The sequence below is a fragment of the Sphaeramia orbicularis genome, chromosome 6 (genome assembly GCF_902148855.1).
Source record: "Sphaeramia orbicularis chromosome 6, fSphaOr1.1, whole genome shotgun sequence".
Taxonomy (NCBI): Eukaryota; Metazoa; Chordata; class Actinopteri; order Kurtiformes; family Apogonidae; genus Sphaeramia; species Sphaeramia orbicularis.
The window spans coordinates 42,154,562-42,177,418 of NC_043962.1; the positions used below are offsets into that span (position 1 = coordinate 42,154,562).

Here is a 22,857-nt window from a genome sequence, read left to right on the forward strand (position 1 = left end):
CATCGGAAAATAGATGATTTACACTGGATAAATGCTAAATTCAGAACATAATGTTATAATAAATGGTGATAAATCACATAGGAAAGGTTAAATAAAGAGAAAAAAAAATTGGGAGCTGCTACAAAAGTCACACTGGGTTCTGATGGGTTAAGTGTGATAAATTAACCCTTTCATGCATGAATCATGAGAACCTTAATCAAGATTTTTTTTTTTCCTGAGTGTGTTTATCCTCTTTAGGCATGAAAAAAACGATGTGACTGATTTTTTTTTTTTTTTTATGAACCTATTTTTCATGAAGTTGCAAAAAAGTCCACTCAGCTGAACACCATGCGTTTAATTTTTGAAGCTCAGAAACATGCATTTACTGACATACTGTGTGAAAACTGAAATAAAAACATTTTTAACCTACTGAGACCCAGCAGTGCATTTTTGTCCTCTGTAGGGGACAAAAATTTGACAGTTTCACTTAAAAAATGCTGTCCATTGCAAAGAACATTCCATTAAAAAAAAATAATAATAATAATAATAATAATAATTTAAAAAAATGTCTATGAAAAAAAAAAAAAACAACAACAACAAAAATGTTGCATTATGCGGTTTCCAATCAAGACAATTGTTTAATGGAAAAAAGCTAAAAATTGTCATTTTCCTGGGTCTCAGGAGTTTAATGCTGGTAATCTGATGTTTTCTCATATCTGAACATACTTTAATACTAGTTATAACTCACTCAGATAATATGCAAAAAAAAAAAAAACTCTGTTAATTACAGTCTAATAACAATAAACAATTGTTTGTACAAAAGAACAGGGAAGTTGCAGTAATGGTATGAATGTCAGTCTATGGAATGATGCATTAGTGTCCTGTGTTGGCTGATATGGAACTAAAACAACAAAACCCATGAATATACAAGAGAACAGCTGTAGAATAACTGTCCACTGGAGTGACCACTATGCATGAAAGGGTTAATATATGTAATTGAAAATGTATTGATTATATTGAGTATATACATGTTGTTTTTCTATCTTCGCCAGATCTTATACAATATTTCCTTATCATCCAGGTTGTCTTCCGGTTGTGGTTGACGTTTATGTTTTGTTATGTTTTTTTCTCTGCCTTGCAGCACACATACCATGTAATATTTGTTTCGGCCAAACAAGGGGGAACAATGTATGATTCACGATGTATACTAGAGTTTTATCATGGAATATTTTTGGCCAAAACAAAGGCAAAACCAGATAGTGATAAAATGAACTCATCCTTGTTAAGGTTAGGTTTTATAGTATATACTCCACAATATTAAGATCGACAGCTTCCATCTAATAACCACAGCTACAAACATAGATGTTGATGTGTCCTAGATACATATTATTATATACAGTATATCATCATTATCATGAAAAAAGCATCCTCATGCAAATGAAGGAAAACCATGCACTGTCATATAAGAGCACCTAGAGTTCTCATTAGAAACTTCATCCTGTGCATGCATTAAACAAAAGAAAAGACACCGGGGAGTAAACATAGTGGTGGCCATATTGTCTAAGCCCAACCCGTGAATTTCATTATTAAAAAAAAAAAAGAAAAGAAATAAAAACTATGATCATTACAAAAGCAAACTTAAAACTATTTAGTACAATAACAGACATAAACACAAGGTGCATCTGCAGTAATTAACAGGTAATAATTGATCCCCTGGAGAGTTTCATTGTTTATGGGATGTACATTATTTGTCAGAAACAAAAGGTTCTCCACTGTTATGCAATGAAAAAATTACATCAGTGCTTCACCGTATTGTGAAACAGGGACTGTTTGTTTATTCACTAGCCTCCACTCATGAATACTAATAGTGGGACTTACAGGTGCTGACAAATTTAACCCTCTGGTATCCTGTTCAGCAAGGCCCTAACTAAGCACCAAGTGTGCCTTTTTGACACACTTGTGGAATAATGTAAAAAAAAAAGTTTCCTACAGTTTGTTTTTAATTCTTTTACACTTTTTTCATCAACTTGAGCCGTAAATAAAAATACCAACTACTCAATAATTGTCAAAATTTTTTTTTAACCCTTTAAATGCCGTGTTTGTAATGTAAACAAACCATTTTTTTGGGTGCAAAAAACACAAAAAAATTTTTTTTTTTCAATATACTACATAAAAATTGGATCACATATTATTTGATTTTTTCATCCTGGCATATGTCAATGATTAACTCCAACATCGGTTAATTTACATTATTATTTTTGGCGCTAGGTTAAATGTTCAAAAATACTAGCATCTGTCACCAAGTGTGCGTAAAATGCACACCTATAAATCAAACTGTTAAATATTATATATTGATTTATTTTTCTGCTCTAATTTGATTTTATTTTTGTCAATCAAGGTCAGCCCTAATCATACATATCAAATGGAAGAAATAGTGTATTTTAGGCACACTTGGGAGACAGAGGCTAGTCTTGTAATTTTCTTTTGTTTACAATGTGCACATTTTAGTTGGTGGCCAGAATTTTTAAGATCATGCAAAAATGAACAACTTTTGAATTCTAACCTTATTTGAATTGTGAAAAATAAAATGAAGTTTTTTAACACGAAGTGCAAAGTGTGACTAAAAGGTGCACCCGGATACCGGAGGGTTAAAGAGAAACTCTTTGTTTACGAGACGCTGCATTATAGTATCATGAATAATGTCACAAATGTTAGAATAAAGTGGTGTGATTATTCATGCTGGTCATTTTAATAAGATAATATCATGGGTTTGACTTTGAACCTAAGTTTAAAATTTTAGTTTTTGTAAGTCACACCTCCAGGAAAAAATGTTCAGTTCTATAGAGAAGTGGGGGTAGAACTCCAAATAGAGAGCCTGTTAACCCCACAAATGTAATAAACCACAAACGTTAAAAAAAAAAAAAAAAAAAAAAAATTATATATATATATATATATATATATATATATATATATATATATATATATATATATATATCCCACAAATGTAATAACTTACACACAAATGTAAAAACATTTGGCTGCTACAAATATAATAATTATTATGTTTGTGGGAAATGAGGTATTACGTCCCACAAATGTTTTTTCATAGTAGTAGTTGTAATAGTAGTAAGTGACTGGGGAGTAAACATAGTGGTGGCCATATTGGCTAAGCCCAACCCATGAATTTCATTATTTAAAAAAAAAGAAGAAAATAAATAAAAACTATGATCATTACAAAAGCAAACTTACAACTATTTAGTACAATAATAGATATAAACACAAGGTGCATCTGCAGTAATTAACAGGTACTAATTGATCCCCTGGAGAGTTTCAGTGTTTATGGGATGTACATTATTTGTCAGAAACAAAAAGGTTCTCCACTGTTATGCAATGAAAAAATTACATCAGTGCTTCAGCGTATTGTGAAACGGGGACTGTTTGTTTATGCACTTGCCTCCACTCATGAATACTAATAGTGGGACTTACAGGTGCTGACAAATTTAAAGAGAAACTCTGTTTACGAGACTCTGCAGTATATAGTATCATAAATAATGTAACAAATGTTCGAATAAAATGGTGTGATTATTCATGCTGGTCATTTTAATAAGATAATATCATGTGTTTGACTTTGAACCTACACTGTAAAAAAAAGATACCCCCTATCTAGTCAAGAAAATTAAGGCAACACATTACAAGCAATATTATTAATTCATTTTCACTCTGTTTGGTATTGAGTAAATGTTAATTAAATGAGACCCTTAATAGCTGTCCACTTTATATGAGTAGATTTGAATGCTAAACAAAATGGAATTAATTAAAAACTAAACAAAAATATTGATTTGATACGAAAAAGATAAACTTCTTAAATGTATAAATAGTACTTGTAAAAATTTCTTTAATTTTACATTTCAATGATACATAACTGAGCAATAATCGTATACATTGATCAGCACATTAATTTGAATGTAATCGAAGTAATTAATTAGATCTAAACATTCTTTTATCATAGGAATGACTGCACTCTAAGAAATTGAATTATGCTACTCAGTTTACTCAAATATGTTTACACTTGTATTTATTGAGTTAATTGGAAAGCTGTAAGTAAATAATGAAAACTGGAAATTTTTGTCATTGTTTTGGTAAAAAAAAAAAAAGTAAAATTGCACAAAAATGTTGACCTTTACAGACTAGCCTTTTATATATATATATATATATATATATATATATATATATATATATATATATATATATATATATAGTGAATAACCTGAAATCTCTTAAGAGAGGTATGTGGAATTTTAACCATATTCTTCCTGTTATTTGATGTTTTGTGTATTTGTAGATCCACTGTGATCTGTAAGTTGTAATTCACATGTATAAATGATAAACTAAAGCGTAATATTGTTAAAATTGCACTTATTTTACTAAATCATTTTCAGGTTGTTCATATTTGTTCATGTTATGTTCAAGTACAATTTGTAGATGTAAACATTTTCATTACAGAATTTACATTTTACACTCAAAAGTTCTTATCCTATTATTTATATTATTTTACTGGTCCTGCCCACTTTAGATCATATTAGGCTGAATGTGGCCCCTGAACTAACATGAGTTTGACACCTTTGTATTATTGTAATATTTACTAAGACCCTGAGTTATTTTTTAGAGTGTACTAGCCCAGTCAAAACAAAATAAGTTTCCTTATTTTAGCCAACCAGGAATTATGCAAGATGAGTAATGGGGAAGAAGATGGGCTTTCTGGACTCTTTTCAAATGTCATGTGATGATAGCCACCTGCATTTAAAAAAAAAAAAAAAAAAGCACTTTGGCAGGAAGTGCTTTTCAATTAAAAATGGCCTCATTACATTGATTTGAATTCACTCAATATTCTCTGTGTTTGGAATGAAATAAACAGAATGCTCATGTTTTATTTAACTGCAATGAGCAGATTTTATTTCAAACATTTTTATTTGAAATTTAATTTAATTAAATAATTGCCACAAAACCAAAGACATGTATTCTACCAAATACATTAATTAAAATCTAAATGACCACAGAATCATTTATTACAGTGTAAGATTAGAATTTATTTTTTTGTTTTTTTTGTTTTGTTTTGTTTTTTTGTTTATTTCACATATTTCACATTTGGTACCTGTTTCCATTCTGCTGCAAGTTATTCTATGAAGTGCCGCTCTCTAATTTAATTTAGACTAAAGTAAATAACAAAGCGTGACTTTCATGAAATAGGAAGACAGAAAAAGAATGCAAAGCTTGGTTTTTATGCAGAGTTCAGTTAAACTTTTGAGCCGCTAACAGTGGAACAGGGTCTTAAGTTTTTTATAATCTTTTCAACATTTATGCATTTTCATTTAAAATATTCATGGAAGGGCACGGAAGGTCACATATTGCAACAGTGTTGGCAGCTAAACTGAAAACTAGGAAAAAAGTTTCCTGTGCAGGTAGTCCAGACTCATGAGTATCACAACACCAAACAAATGGAGCATCAGGCTGATGGTGGGGGGGTGGGGGGGGGGTGACGATAAGGCTCATTCACAAAATATATGTGCACAAATCTGAATGTTTCATGCATAAATCTGAATTTTATCAGAATGTTCTTACCTGGAATTGTTTGTTGTCTACAAATAAATGTGTAGACCACATGGTGTCAAACCTGAGGCTCGGGGGCCAAAACCGGCTCGCCAAAGGGTCTAATCCGGCCCTAGAAATTAGACTGAAGATCCAGGTGTCAGGTGGATCAGGGACTTTATGTTTCACCTACAGTTGGAGAAGATCAAATTCACTGTGAGAGGAAATAAAGACAATTTTACCAAGGTTTGGACGCCTTTTCTGACTTATTTCGACAACATTACTGATCTGATAAAGTGGGACTAGTAGAGAATATTTGGTTATTTTTACGTATTTAGATGAAGATTGGCAACTTAAAGGTCCCATATTATGCTATTTTTCAGTCATGTCATATAGGTCTCAGAAGCCCAAAAACATAGTATTTAAGTTTGTTCGCCCCAAAATCATCCTTTTTTCGGAGTTTCAGCGGTCAAAAAAGTCACTCTCACCAGCCCTCCTCAAAACAGGCTGTTTCTGGGCCTGCTTCCGGGTATGCAAATGAACGCATCTGTCCACGCCCACTTCCCCTCCCCTCTCTGGGAGAGGACGGGGCTTACACTAGCGGTACTACGCGCTGTCTGAAATGCCCCTCTCTCGTCTACAATACACATGTCTCAGACAGAACGTCTTTCCAAACACTGGCTTTCTTTGCCTTGAGGCGTGATTGAGCCCTGACGGAAAACGGCGGTGTTGTGTCGGGTTCGTGGACCTGACACGGAAAGACGCCTGCCGCCACTAATGCAGGCAGGTACTAACAAGCTTGATGCTAACTATACTGATGCCAACCACAAAAGGCCCGTGTTCAAAGTAGTTCTGTTGAATGTCTCTTGATATTATCAGCTCTTGCATGTTAACAGGGATGCAAACGTTAGCAGCAGTAACCGAGCTATGTTAGCTGCCATGCTAACGTTAGACGTACACATCAACAACCACCAGCTTATCCGTAATGTAGGGTTATGCAGTAAAGATACAAAAAAAATGAGAAGAACTTACATCTCCCACACTTGTATGTGGGTCACGAAGCGTTGGTACTGCGTCCTTCTTGATTCGGAGTCTTTGTGCTAAGCCGGAGCTGTATGGGCCCATGTTAAAAAAACACTCGTCCGTGAAATGCCGGGCACACACATACAAGCGTTTGGGAATGTTGTTTGGTACATGACCATCAAAGATATAATCCAGCCACTTTTTACGGAGAGGCTCGGAAGTGGGGAGCAAAAATAAACTATCGTGCTGGTGTGTGCAGCCAACAACACCACAACTTGCGTGTCTCGCCTTCGCCATGTTTGTTGTCCAAGAAGTACTTTGCCAGGGTGGGGCTCGCTTTGCCAGGGTGGGGCTCACCTTTTCATGCAGGGTGGGGGCACAGTCAGGGGGAGGAGTTAAATCCTCTTATGTCATCATAAGCGGACCCAACTCAAACTCGGCCGTTTGAGCAGGCATTTTCACTAAATGTGGTGTAGCAAGGCAGGGAGGAAACAGACAGTTTTCAAATTCCAACCTCATAATGAGGCTACTGTAACACACACTACTATAAGAAAACTTTCACAAAGTGAGATTTGCATAATATGGGACCTTTAAACCAAAGCTGTGTTTATTTATTTCATTTCTTTTTTTCTTTCTTTTAACATTTCTTTCTTTTTAAATTGTATTTATATTTATTTATTTACCTATTTACTTTGTAATTTGTGTTGTCTTTTCCTTTAGAGGATGTGGGATCATGAGGTGTGGATGAGGCAAGGGGATCTACTGTGTACATTTACTGAATTTGTGATTTGTATGTGTTCAACAAAAAAATGTCAATAAGGACATTTAAAAAAAAAAAAAAAAAAAAAAAAATTACACTGAAGATATTAACAATCAAAGGTGTTAAAATCATTTTAGTTCAGGTTCCACATTCAGACCAATATGATCTGAAGTGGGTCAGAATTGGTAACCAATATTATCATAGATATAAAGTATTATTATTATTATTATTATTATTATTATTATTATTATTATTATTATTATAAATAATAACAACAAATGTTTCTCTATGTTTTAGTGTAAAAAGTAAAATTACATGAAAATATGTATATTTACAAGCTATCCTTTAATATAATCACTCTCATTTCTTGGCAACATCTCACTATCGATTTTTTTTCCTGCTTTATAATATAGATCAGGGCTCTCAAACTCATTTTCTTTCAGGGGCCACATTCAGCTCAATTTGATCTCCAGTGGGCCGGACCAGTAAAATAATAGCATAATAACCTGTAAAAAATGACAACAAACGGCACCCTAGCTGCCGGAATAATACCATTTTTTAAGTTTTTTTTTTTTTTTTACAGTGTAGCATAATAACCTATAAGAAATGACAACTCCAGATTTTTGTCTTTGTTTTAGTGCCAAAACCCCCATTAAATTCTGAAAATACTTTCTTTTATAAACTATCCAAACCTGAAAAAACTGAAATTTCTTCAGAAAAATAAGTGCAATTTTAAAAATATTCTTCCTCAACTTATCATTTCTACATGTGCATTATGGATTAATTCTACAAAGATACTAAACACTTAGTAACAGGCAGAAAATTGTTAAAAACCTGCTTAATTTTCTTTCTACATTTCAGGTTGTTCACATTTAATTGTTTCAGGATAGTTCGTAAATGTAAATATTTTCATAATTTAATGTTATTTTTTGCACTAAAACAAAGACAAAAATTTGAAGTTGTTAATTCAAGATTTTTTGGCTTAATTAAAGATTTTTTTGCTAAATTTGAGATTTTTTTTTTTGGCATAATTCAAGATTTTTCTACTAAACTGAAGATTTTTTTTGTGTGTGCTTAATTCAAGATTTTTTCCTTAATTCAAGCTATTTTTTTTATTTTATTTAATTTTATTTTTTGCTTAATTCAATTCAAGACTGTGGAATTTTTGTACTTTGCAAATTCATCCCAGGGGCCAGATTGGAACCTTTGGCGGGCCGCATTTGGTCCCCGGGCCGCATGTTTGAGACCCCTGATATAGATATAGCAGAGTTCCTGCTGCGTCCTAAAAAATCTACACAGTTTTGAATGTACAAATCTGCATTTAATACCTTAAGAAAGTCTTTAAAAGGTATTAAATGTGGTATGGTAGGTCTTCAGATATGTTGCTGTAAATGTGTTGGCCGTTTTGTGTTTATATGTGTCTGTTAAATATCAAAGCTGCAAAGAAAGTAACGTTAGTCGACTCAGTTCCAGTCGTTCCAACTCGACAATTTATATTGAAATTAGGAACCAATTATTGCTAAATTTGCAACCCCCGCTGAGAAATGACTCGGAACGGTGGGAATAAATAAATACATTTTCCTAAATTCTAGGAGTCACAATTTTTTTCCAGTATGGCTGTGAAATCGGCTGTGAAATGGACATTCAGTTCTGTCTTAGTAGTCTTAAAAAGGTCTTAAATGGAACTTGTAGAAACCTGTGGGAACCCTGTATACAGAGCAGAGGAAGATAAAGGGAGGGGGAGCTGAGCTACTATAGCGGACCCCTGCTGTCCAATCCTTTTCCAACAATTGCAGCAAATCTCTTTAGTTGAGCTGACAGATCAGCTGGTCCTCATCCTCTGCCGATGTGTGTGTTTTCCACCTCGGACGCTATTGTTTCTTTCACTTCAGTGATGAAATTCTTTTGCTTTATGGGCCATGCTTCTTTTCTTCAGACAGCTTCACTGCCCTCTATAAGTCACACCTCCAGGAAAACATGTTTAGTTCTATAGAGAAGTGGGGTAGAACTCCAAATAGAGAGCCTGTTAACCCCACAAACGTAATAAAAAACATAATAATGATCCCACAAATGTAATAACTTGCGCACAAACATAAAAACAGTTGGCTATTACAAACCAGTGGTGGCTGCTCTTCTTTCAGACAGGGGAAGCTCATTCTCGGGTTACATCAAAAAAATTGTCAAGTTATTTAAACATAAATTCGGCCCTCCGTTCCTTTTTAAGAAAATGGTCAGTGACCTTATTGTACCAAGGAGGCGTCCTTTCCAGGGACTTGAGAGCTAGTTCACTCCGACCTAGCCAACAGTTTGATTGATTTAACTATCTACAAAACAATATTAAACTCAAACAAGAAATGATTAAATTATGTAACTGAAACAAGAAAACACTGGAATTATGTTAAATTGAAACAAGGAAGCCCAATGAGTGTGTTTTATTTACAGTGCAAGAAATGAACAAGTAATTTCGTAGTGGTTTCTCTCTCGATTTCACAGCAGAATGTGCGACGGTATTAAACTGAACTGTGTCAGTGAAGGAGTAGATCTGAAAACAGCTGTCAATCAAATGGGATTCAGCCTTTCAACTGATCGTCCAATCAGCACGTGGAATCTCAACGTCCAGCCCAGCCGAGCTCCGCCCACAGCTCCATTCACCCCCAGAGACGCTGAGCATCTGGGGGCGGGGCAACATTGTGGCATTTATCCAATTACCGTCCAGTTTTGAGGCAATGAAAAAAACTGTTCCGCTCAGTCCCATTGAAGTGCATGGACGCTGAGCGTCTACGGACAAATGCACTGAGCAGAGATCGAATGAGAAAACAGAACAACGGGAATGTATGAGAAGTGAACAACATCGAGTCTGTTGGTTTGTGATAAAGCTGATTCTGAACGAACTCGTCTGTGAGATGAACGTGTTCTAACACATTTGTAGTCAATGAAATGTCAACACAACCGAACATATTTAACCATTTAATTTGAGTAATTTTAGGGGAAGCCGAGCTTCCCTTGCAGTCTATGAGAAATCGTCTCTGCTACAAACAATCATTTTTCATAGTAGTAGTTGTAATAGTAGTAGTAGTAGTAGTATAGTAGTAGTAGTAGTAGTAGTAGTAGTAACAGTAGTAGTACTAGTAATAGTAGTAGTAGTAGCAGTAGTAGTAGTAGCAGTACTAGTAGTAGTAGTAGTAGTATTAGTAGTAACAGTAGTAGTAGTAGTAGTAGTAGTAGTAGTAGTAACAGTAGTAGTATTAGTACTAGTAGTAGTAGTAACAGTAGTAGTATTAGTACTAGTAGTAGTAGTAGTACTAGTAGTAGTAGTAGTAGTAGTAGTAGTAGTAGTAGTAACAGTAGTAGTATTAGTAGTAGTCGTAGTAGTAGTAACAGTAGTAGTAGTAGTAGTAGTAGTAGTAACAGTAGTAGTAGTAGTAGTAGTAGTAACAGTAGTAGCAGTAGTAGTAACAGTAGTAGTAGCAGTATTAGTAGTAACAGTAGTAGTAGTAGTAGTAGTAGTAACAGTAGTAGTATTAGTACAAGCAGTATTAGTAGTAACAGTAGTAGTAGTAGTAGTAGTAGTACTAGTAGTAGTAGTAGTAGTAGTAGTAGTAACAGTAACAGTAGTAGTAGTAGTAGTAGTAGTAGTAGTAACAGTAGTAGTAGTAGTAGTAGTAGTAACAGTAGTAGTAACAGTAGTAGTAGTAGTAGTAGTAGTAACAGTAGTAGTAGTACTAGTAGTAATAGTAGTAACAGTAGTAGTAGTAGTAGTAGTAGTAACAGTAGTAGTAGTAACAGTAGTAGTAGTAGTAGTACTAGTAGTAATAGTAGTAACAGTAGTAGTAGTAGTAGTAGTAGTAGTAGTAGTAGTAGTAGTAGTAGTACCAGTAGTAGTAGTAGTAGTACTAGTAGTAGTAGTAGTAGTAGTAGTAGTAGTAGTAGTAGTACCAGTAGTAGTAGTAGTAGTAGTAGTAGTAGTAGTAGTACCAGTAGTAGTAGTAGTAGTAGTAGTAGTAGTAGTAGTACCAGTAGTAGTATGAGTACAGCAGTCCCCCCCTTAAACCTGTGGTCCACTCTCATCAGTTGAATCCACTCCCACAGTTGTTCTTATTCACTGGTGTGCGTTCACAGTGTGCTTGTGTCCAAGGCTCTGTCCTTGTGGACTGAAGCACATGAACACAACCTTGGTTCAGCTGACTGAAGGTTGGATCTCCAAAACAGCCATAATAACTGCACTGTGTCACTGAATGTACAATGGACTATTGTATGTGACACTGTCACTTCTCATTTCATCAGCCTCTCCATTGTCAGGCAGGTAATAGCCTCAAGAGCCTCTCTGACAAAACCTTCATACTTCTGAGCAAATTAATGAAAAATTGAATCCCTACTCTGAAGACACTTGTTTTGGCACATGGGCTACCTTTACCCAGAATTTAGCTGTTCAGTTCAAGGCACTTATTTCTTCTTTTTTTTTTTTTTTTTTCTTTTTTTTTTTCAGAACCAGATTTTGAGAGTGTGAGTGATGATCCAAATCCAGCTCCAGCTCATATTTGAACACAGATAACACTGTTCCCACTCTGTGAACAGGGTGTTGTGCTTTAACCCTTTTATGGTGTTTGGGTCTGTTGGACCTGTTTTCATTTTATATTAAAAGAAAAATGATGAGTAATTATTTGTTTATGAATTTTTTCCTCTCATTTCTTGATTATATTCTAATTTATATACAGGGTGGGGAAGCAAAATTTACAATATTTTGAGGCAGGGATTGAAAGACAGTGTATGACAAATTAGTTTGTTGAAAGTCATGAGAATTTATTAACCACAAGAAAATGTACATAATAGAAAATGTTTTTATTCTATGTGTCCTCCTTCTTTCTCAATAACTGCCTTCACACGCTTCCTGAAACTTGCACAAGTGTTCCTCAAATATCCGGGTGACAACTTCTCCCATTCTTCTTTAATAGTATCTTCCAGACTTCCTCGTAATAGTTTTGCTCATAGTCATTCTCTTCTTTCCATTATAAACAGTCTTTATGGGCACTCCAACTATTTTTGAAATCTCCTTTGGTGTGACGAGTGCATTCAGCAAATCACACACTCTTTGACGTTTGCTTTCCTGATTACTCATATGGGCAAAAGTTTCTGAAAAGGCATGGATAATAGTGTTAGGTATGATTATGACATCAGCTGAACACCACACGTTTAATTTTTGATGCACAGAAACATGTATTTACTGATAAATTGTGTGAAAACTATGGGGAGGGCTTGTGTTACAGGGGGTTTATCCTCAGGCGAGATGCACGTAATGTTACCAATTCATGTCAGAAAAGATATGTAGTGTCTTAAAAATTTAATAAAGATATGTGTAAAAAAAAAAAAAACAACAAAAAGAACAACAAAATCCATGTATATACAAGAGAACAGCTGTAGAATACCTGTCCACTGTAGTGACCACTATGCATGAAAGGGTTAATAATAATGTTAATTCCCCTAACCTAAAACTAATCTAAGCCCTACTCCTAACAACATCCAAGTGGTCTAGTCACCAACAGTCTTAAAACAAGTTACATACAGGCAAAGAAAAAGGATTACAGCATTAGTTGATGTGCAGGGTGGGGTCATGGAGGATGCATATTTATGTGTCCTGTAAAAACATGAACCTCAGGAGGCTGTTCCCTCTCCAAAAAAACCCCCCCAAACCTACCAACTCCCCCTGAGGAGCAACAATCCAACGATTACACATATCTACCAGCTAAGCCCAAACCTGACTCACAGGGATGGGATATTCAAGAAAACATTTAAGTGGAGGCAACATGACAATATCCCCCCAAGTACACGATGAGTCATCAGAGTTTTCAAAGAAGACTCGAAAATACCATTAAGAGTCAAACTACTACTGTCATAGATGAGTCTTTAACGCAGAAAGACCTAGTGTTACATTTGTGTCAGCTCCCAAATGATCACTCTTAAGTCATTCATCATCATTTATAATCATAATATTATCCTCTGAATTTAGCATTTTTTGTGAAAATAATGTATTTTTTCTACAATTAAAGGGGTCATATTTTGCTAAACCCACTTTTATTAGTCTTTGGTTCATTTATTGGTGTATTTGGACCCTAATAGTTCATAAAGTTTGAATTTGAACCCTCCAGGTGCTGCAAAACTATCTTTATATTCATTTTGGCAAAAATCGAGTGGATTTCTACAACCTGTTTTAATTCCTTCTTAATTTGTTATGTTTTATAACTAGCTACATCACGACATTTGCACATATAAGGTCAAGAACATTTCTCCGAGTACGACATAATTGTTTGTCAGCAGCAGCGGTTGTAGTAAAAACTGAAAATATGTCCAAATTTTGAGCCAATTACCTAAAATGTTCAGTTGTTGGTTGTATTAACGAACATAAGTGGCTGAAAGGGACAGACCAGCAAAGTAGAAATAATGTAGAAATAACAAAATTCATTTCATGTTTGTAACAGAAACAATCATTTTGACTCTTGGCAACTGTATTTTTAATTTATACAACAAATAATATATTTTCAGACCCAAAATATTCATTATATATTGTTCTAGAAATATCTATAAATGACCATCCCTATGTAATACTCTATTGAATTGTGTACTTATATTATTACATTATAGTAAATGTGTCTTAAAGGGGTCATATTTTGCTAAACTCACTTTTATTAGTCTTTGGTTCATTTATTGGTGTATTTGGACCCTAATAGTTCATAAAGTTAGAATTTGAACCCTCTAGGTGCTGCAAAGCTATCTTTATATTCATTTTGGCAAAAATCGAGTGGATTTCTACAACCTGTTTTAATTCCTTCTTAATTTGTTATGTTTTATAACTAGCTACATCACGACATTTGCACATATAAGGTCAAGACTTCTGATGAACATTTCTCCGAGTACGACATAATTGTTTATCAGCAGCAGCGGTTGTAGTAAAAACTGAAAATATGTCCGAATTTTTAGCCGATTACTTAAAATGTTCAGTTGTTGGTTGTATTAACGAACATAAGTGGCTGAAAGGGACAGACCAGCACAGTAGAAATAATATAGAAATAACAAAATTCATTTCATGTTTGTAACAGAAACAATCATTTTGACTCTTGGCAACTGTATTTTTAATTTATACAACGAATAATATATTTTCAGACCCAAAATATTTATATATTGTTCTAGAAATATCTATAAATGACCATCCCTATGTAATACTCTATTGAATTGTGTACTTATATTATTACATTATAGTAAATGTGTCTTAAAGGGGTCATATTTTACCAAACCCACGTTTATTAGTCTTTGGTTCATTTATTTGTGTATTTGGACCCTAATAGTTAGAAAGTGAAACTGAAACTGAAAATATGTCCGAATTTTGAGCCAATTACCTAAAATGTTCAGTTGTTGGTTGAACAGGAAAGAGCAGCACAGCCAGCAACCAGGAGGGGGTGGGGCATGAAGTGACTCATTCGCATTTAAAGGGCCAGCGCTCAAAACGACCTTTCTTGTGTCATTACTCAGAAATAGGGTTGAAGATGGACCGGTGGAGTTGAATTAATGAAGAATTCAGACCCAAGCATAGCATTTACAGTTTATGTAGAACACAGGAAAATGTTTTAAAATGCATAATTCCATAAAAAAAAAAAAAAAAAAAAAAAAGAAGCTAAATATCACTCCTTTAATTCACTGATCATGTAGATCACAGGTGTCAAACATAAGACCCGGGGGCCAAATGACTGAATTTGTGAAATGCAAAAATTACATTGAAAATATTAACAGTAAAGGATGTAAAAATCGTTTTAGGTCACATCGATCTGAAGCGGGTCAGACCAGTAAAATACTATCATAATAACTAATAAATAATGAAAAAAGCTCATTTTCCTCTGTATTTTAAGTGTAAAACAAATATGAAAAACCTGAAATGTCTTACGAGAATTATGTGGAATTGTACCAATATTCTGCCTGTTACTAACTGTAACAATCAATGTTGTCAAAATCATTTTAATTCAGGTTCCACATACAGACACATACAGTCCGATTAGATTTCAAGTGGGTCAGAACCTGTAAAATATTATCATAATAACCTATAAATAATGACAACACCAAATTTTCTCTTTTTTTTTTTTGGTGTGAAAAAGTAAAATTACATGAAAATTTTTAGATTACCAATCTATACTTTTACAAAAAATGTGAATAACCTGAACAAATATGAACAAATGGAAATGTCTTAAGAAAAATAAATGCAATTTGACCAATATTCTGCCTGTTACTTAAAGTTTTATGCAATTGTAACGCACATGTGTAAGTGATAAACTGATAAACCGAGGCAGAATATTGGTAAAATTACTTTTTTTTTTTCTTAAGACAATTCAAGTTTTTCATTTTATTCAGATTTTTAAAGAAACTTTGTAGATGTAAACCTGATCATAATAGAATTTTACTTTTTTCACTGTTATTATTTTACTGGTCCGGCCCACTGGAGATCAAATTGGGGTGAATGTGGCCTCTGAACTAAAATGAGTTTGACACCCCTGATCAAGGTTATACTAGTTTTGGATTTTTAATTATAGTTTAGTTTTAATTAGTTTTGACTTTTTTTTCTCTTATTCAGTTAGTTTTAATTAGTTTTTAGAGCAGGTTTGTTAGTTTTTATTAGTTATCGTTTTTTTCTGAATGCTTAGTTTTAGTTTAGTTTAGTTTAGTTTTAGTATTAGTTTTAGTTATTTCATATATTTTATCTTCCTCATCATCCTATTCAAAGAAATTAGTGAGGCGCGGATATGGGTTACCCTGGACACTTTATTTGGGGGTCGGGTTAGGGCGGCTCATGGCCTGAGCAGAGACACAATGTACCGTACAATGTATAAATTCCCTATAACAGGTTGAGGGGGGGTACAATCCATACACAACGTCACTTACGTGAAACAATGCGAAGATGTGCAAAGCATGAGAGGAGATGCACAAAGCAGCCAGCAGTTAAACCAGATACAAACATATATAACCAGCTAACCAGCAGTTAAACCAGATACAAACATATATAACCAGCTAACCAGCAGTTAAAGCAGATAGAAACATATATAAACCAGCTAACCAGCAGTTAAAGCAGATAGAAACATATATAAACCAGCTAACCAGCAGTTAAAGCAGATAGAAACATATATAAACCAGCTAACCAGCAGTTAAAGCAGATAGGAACCTATTATAAACCAGCTAACCAGCAGTTAAAGCAGATAGAAACATATATAACCAGCTAACCAGCAGTTAAAGCAGATAGAAACATATATAACCAGCTAACCAGCAGTTAAAGCAGATAGAAACATATACAAACCAGCTAACCAGCAGTTAAAGCAGATAGGAACCTATTATAAACCAGCTAACCAGCAGTTAAAGCAGATAGAAACATATATAAACCAGCTAACCAGCAGTTAAAGCAGACAGAAACATATATAAACCAGCTAACCAGCAGTTAAAGCAGATAGGAACCTATTATAAACCAGCTAACCAGCAGTTAAAGCAGATAGGAACATATATAAACCAGCTAACCAGCAGTTAAAGCAGATAGGAACATATATAAACCAGCTAACCAGCAGTTAAAGCAGATAGAAACATATATAAACCAGCTAACCAGCAGTTAAAGCAGATAGAAACATATATAAACCAGCTAACCAGCAGTTAAAGCAGATAGGAACCTATTATAAACCAGCTAACCAGCAGTTAAAGCAGATAGGAACATATATAAACCACTTATAAACATATATAACCCAGTCCATCATCAGTAAACCACACCTTAGCAGATCTCTCATCTCTTAATCATCTCCAGTTCCATTATTAGCCAACTTTGCTTCAGTTCAGTTCAGCTAGCTGTAGCTAGTAACATCAAACGTTTTTGAACATTCTAACAGGTTCCATACCTCTGTAATTGGATTAGTTTTCATCCTCCTCTTTTCTCCTCTTCTAAACTGTGCAGTTCAGGGCTTGGAAGGCCTTTTCATGGTGATAAACTCTCCAGTTTTAACCTGGATGCTAGTTCAACACTGACTCTGTCCTTTAGCTCTGCTCTGTCTCTGTCACTCACGCGCACACACACGGTACGCCAAAAAAAAAAAAAAAAACCCGACCCATTCATCACTACAGTAAACCCCAGACAGGACTGTGCTGCTTTGTCCCAGCTTTAGTCTGTATGTTCCAGGTAGAGTGGGGACCAGAAGACAACTGGAAACCACCAGTGACCACACATGACAGACTGTGTAGTGTTGTATGGTGTCACCAGCTAAAACTGCTGGAGCCAAATAAATCAATTTGAAATCAATCCGACATTGACAAAGACGAAAACGAAGGGAATTGTATCCATAATTTTTATACGTTTTAGTTAGTTTTGTAAGCTCACGATACAGTTTCAGTTAGTTATCGTCTTTTTCTTTTAATTAGAGTTTTTATTAATTTCAGTTAACGAAAATGTTTTTTCAATTTTAGTTTTCGTCATTTCGTTCGTTTTCGTTAACGATAATAACCTTGCCCCTGATGTAGATGTTCTTTAAAGCTGTGATTAAAGTTGAAGGTTATTATATCAGAAATAGAGAAAACTAAAGAAAAAGTGACTTTTTCATCAAATCTATCATTAACTGAACATAAACCAAGTGTGTCCATCCACTGTCATTGATCCAACTCCATGGGTTTTACTGATGAATTAATGTTGTCGACGATGACGGTGTTTCCATGGTAACTACGGAGCCTCTGAACGTCCAAATGGGTCATATTTGATGACTATGAAAAGATGAAAAACTACATTTTACACCAATTATTTACATGTATTTATAGAGTTAATGGATCAACAGGTATTAAACAGTTCAGATCAGTAGATGGTTTGGGTCTTTACGGGTTACAGTCACTGTTGTATAACACAGGTGTCAAACATGCGGCCCGGGGGCCAAATCTGGCCCGCCAAAGGTTCCATTCCGGCCCCGCAGGATGAAAGTGCAAAAATGAACCTGAACAGTCCAGGTTGTCCGAATCATTTTAGTTCAGGTTTCACATACAGACCAATGTGATCTACAGTAAAAATAACAACACAATAACCCATAAATAATGACAACTACAGATTTTCTTTGTGAAAAATTATGTGGAAAAAATTTAAGTGAAAAAAATAACATTACACTGTGAAAATATTTACATTTACAAAACTATTCTTTCACAATAAAATGCAAATAAATACATAAATAAAAACAAATGATGTTACTAAATTGTTAATTGTTACTAAATTTTTTTTGTGCATTTATAGATCCACTGTGATCTGGAGTTGTGTTAATAATAAGAGATGGAATATTGTAGAAATTGTTTAAATTTTAGTTCCAAACTCCAAAATTTTAACAATATGCTGCCTGTTACTAAATGTTTATGGAACATTGTGTATAAATGTACATGTATAAATAATAAGTCCAGGCTTAATATTGTTAAAATTGCACTAATTACCTCCGCCAAGGAGGTTATGTTTTTGCCAGGGTTTGTTTGTTTGTTTGTTTGTCTGTTTGTTTGTTTGTCTGTCCGTTAGTGTGCAACATAACTCAAAAAGTTATGGACAGATTTGTATGAACTTTTCAGGGTTTGTTGGAAATGGGATAAGGAAGAAATGATTAAATTTTGGTGGTGATCGGGGGGGGGGGCACTGATCAGCCTTGGCGGAGGTCTGCGCTCTCTGAGTGCTTCTAGTTTTTTATATGAAATTTCTGTTTTTTCAGGTTATTCACATCTTTTTTGTAAAATGTAAATATTTTCATAATTTAATTGGGGTTTTTTTGTAGTAAAACAAAAAGAAAAACTTGGATTTGTCATTATTTATAGGTTATTAAGTCATTATTTTACTGGTCTGGCCCGCTTAAGATCAAATTGGGCTAAATACGGCCCCTGAACTAAAATGAGTTGAGATGTAGAGTGTGAAAGACTACAGATTCCACATCCTTCATAAGCTTCAAACCCTCATGCTGTTCTTTTTGTTTTGTTCTTTTCTTATAAACACTAATTATCAGCATAACTTTTACGTGTTTACTACAACATTTGACACGGCACTTTTAATACGATTAACTGCATCTGATCAATAGACCGGTTTGAAATCTTAGAGATTATTCTCAGGGATTTGGTGTTGTGGTGTTGTGATATCTTGTGGTGTAAAGCAGCAGTGTCCAAAGAAAAAAAATATCAAAAGCCAGAAGAAGAAAGCAAACAAACAAAACAAAGTATACAACAACACAGCGAAGGACAAGGGAAGGCAGAACTATTAACAGCAGGCCATCAGTAGCACAGCTGCAAGCAACACAGTAATACACAGAGTATAATCAGACAATGCACACAATCCAAATACGAGCAATATGAGCACCGCGATACATCTGGAAAACAACAATAGACATTGTATCTTTGATTCACAGACAACAGCAGGAACAGGGGCAATCAATACCCAGCTAAAAGCAAATAAAAGAAGCAGAATCGCAACCCAGAGAGGGGATTGTTAGTGTAGTTACTGAGCTGGAAAGTAAGAACAACTATGCAAAAGACCTTGAAGGCAATGAGAGAAGAAATTACCTAGGTTTATAGCCAAAACCGCTATGAGCATCATGGTTTTATCCTCTTTTGCTCTTCTGGCCAGATAATCTTAACATAATATGTTGAACAATATGTGTAAGGTTTATTCTCTGTCACCGTTCAGTGCCACCTGTGATCCCCGTGCCCCCCCCCCCCCCAAGGTGTAAAGTCTGCCAAGCACACTTGTTGTGCCGTGTGTGTGTTGAAAAACAGTCCCGCGGTGGATAGTGCCAAAAATCTGCTATAATAGGCCCCAGGATAATGATTACTTTGAGTGATGGCATAATGAGGGCTTTATAAATATGCATGGGTCACCAGGGGTAGTAATACTGTGGATTATTAAAACTGCAGGGTAAAAGGTCAAGCTAATGAGAGGGGAGCTGAGAGGTTGGGGCGTAGCCACTGACACAAGAATTACTCAGGCCGCATGTCTGGAACGTAGACTGTTTTGAAAAGTAAACCAAAGCAGCCGTAAATCAGCCGAAGCTTTAGTTTCTGTTATTTGAAGATGAACCATTTCAGGAGACGGTTTTTATGGTAATGACAGTTATGAGAGACATTGACAGGAAAATATACCTCCTGTCAAAACATGAAGATTAGATCAAAACAGGCAAGATGCAAGAGTTTCCCTCTAGATTTGGTGCATTTAACCCAGTGTTTTTCAACCTTGGGGTTTCCTGGAATTTCTAGCAGTGGCGATTTCTCATACAGGGTGGGGAAGCAAAATTTACAATGAACATTTAGTTGTTTTTTCTCAGCAGGCACTACGTCAGTTGTTTTGGAACCAAACATATATTCATGTCATAATCATACCTAACACTATTATCCATACCTTTTCAGAAACTTTTGCCCATATGAGTAATCAGGAAAGCGAACGTCAAAGAGTGTGTGATTTGCTGAATGCACTCGTCACACCAAAGGAGATTTCAAAAATAGTTGGAGTGTCCATAAAGACTGTTTATAATGGAAAGAAGAGAATGACTATGAGCAAAACTATTACGAGAAAGTCTGGAAGATACTATTAAAGAAGAATGGGAGAAGTTGTCACCCGAATATTTGAGGAACACTTGCACAAGTTTCAGGAAGCGTGTGAAGGCAGTTATTGAGAAAGAAGGAGGACACATAGAATAAAAACATTTTCTATTATGTACATTTTCTTGTGGCAAATAAATTCTCATGACTTTCGATAAACTAATTGGTCATACACTGTCTTTCAATCCCTGCCTCAAAATATTGTAAATTTTACTTCTCCACCCTGTAGACTGCAAGGGAAGCCCCTAAAATGACTCAGATTAAATGGTTAAATATGTTCGGTTGTGTTGACATTTCATTGACTACAAATGTGTTAGAACACGTTCATCTCACAGATGAGTTCGTTCAGAATCAGCTTTATCACAAACCAACAGACTAGATGTTCACTTCTCATACATTCCTGTTGCGCTGTTTTCTCATTCGATCTCTGCTCAGTGGATTTGTCCATAGACTGCGGGTGTCTATGCACTTCAATGGGACTGAGTGGAACCGTTTTTTTCATTGCCTCAAAACTGGATGGTAATTGGATAAATGCCACAATGTTGTCCCGCCCCCGGACGCCGGGAGTCTCTGTGGGTGAATGGAGCTGTGGGCGGAGCTCGGCCGGGCTGGATGCCAGAATCCCACGTGCTGATTGGAGGATCGGTCGAAAGGCTGAATCCTGTTTGATTGACAGCTGTTTTCAGATCTCCTCCTTCACTGACACAGTTCAGTTTAATACCGTCGCACATTCTGCTGTGAAATCAAGAGAGAAACTACTACAAAATTACTCGTTCATTTCTTGCACTGTAAATAAAACACACTCATTGGACTTCCTTGTTTCAATTTAACATAATTTCAGCGTTTTCTTGTTTCAGTTCCATAATTTAGTCATTTCTTGTTCAAGTTTAATATCGTTTTGTAGATAGTTAAATCAAACTGTCGGCTAGGTCGGAGTGAAAGGAGCATCTCTTGTTTAAAAAGGCTGAAGTCTTACACCCACAACACACTGGGCCAAGGCAATCTAAGCAGCCCAGCTCTGCTGGACATTCAGAGGACACTGGTCCAGTCCCTGGAAAAGATGTCTACTTGGTACGATAAGGTCACTGAGCGTTTTCTTAAAAAGGAACGGAGGGCCGAATGTATGTTTAAATAACTTGACAATTTTTTTTTTTTTTTTTTTTTGGATGTAAGCCGACAATGAGCTTCCCCTGTCTGAAAGACGAGCAACCGCCACTGATTTCTAGTAATTGATGAAAAATAAACTTACTAATAAAAAATATATGGTGAGTTGACAGAGACAATCCCAATCCGTAAACAAGTGTTCAGAGAACGCTAAGCACCTCGAACGGTGTGCATGTGTGGGTCGACTGTTTCTTTTTAAATTAAACAGTTTCAAGGTTCTCTGTAAGCCCGGATAAGTAGAGTTTACTCAAACAATTTGAGGCAAGTGATTGCACTTAAATGATTTGAGTAATGATCGACTAATCAGTTGGTTTAAGTAGGTTCAACTTTAATGCTAAAAGTATTGAACTTAAACTATAAGTAGAAAACACTAAAAGAAAAGTTATTTGTACTTTAAATCTGTTGTAAAACCAACCCCACTATCCAACCATTCAACTCAGCATTTTAGGTTACACTGACTAATTTTCTCAATTGCAGCCAGATTAATTTATCATTGATTAAACAACTTTTTTTTAAGATAATCAAAAATCAAAATCCTATTCCAGACTAAAATACTTATAAAATTACTCAACTTAATATATTGTGGCATGAATGGAAGTTAGCTCAATGTCATTTGCCAGTACAGGAAGTGCTTTTATTTGATAAGACATTAATATTCCCATTGTATAAGAAGTCTTAGATGCAGAGTAAAGCTATTGTTCTTCCTCTGGCTCTGACTCATGGTGCAGCTCTACAAAAAT

The 22,857-nt window shown here is 35.0% G+C and overlaps 1 long non-coding RNA gene across 1 annotated transcript in view; it reads left to right on the forward strand.

The window, feature by feature from the left end:
• Positions 1-8,645: 8,645 nt before the first annotated feature.
• The window catches only part of LOC115421302 (uncharacterized), a 29,531-nt gene continuing 15,319 nt past the window's right edge, over positions 8,646-22,857 (forward strand). Inside the window, exons 1-2 of the long non-coding RNA XR_003935664.1 lie at positions 8,646-8,735; positions 18,627-18,633. This is a non-coding gene — a long non-coding RNA (uncharacterized LOC115421302). The remainder of the gene's footprint in view (positions 8,736-18,626; positions 18,634-22,857) is intronic.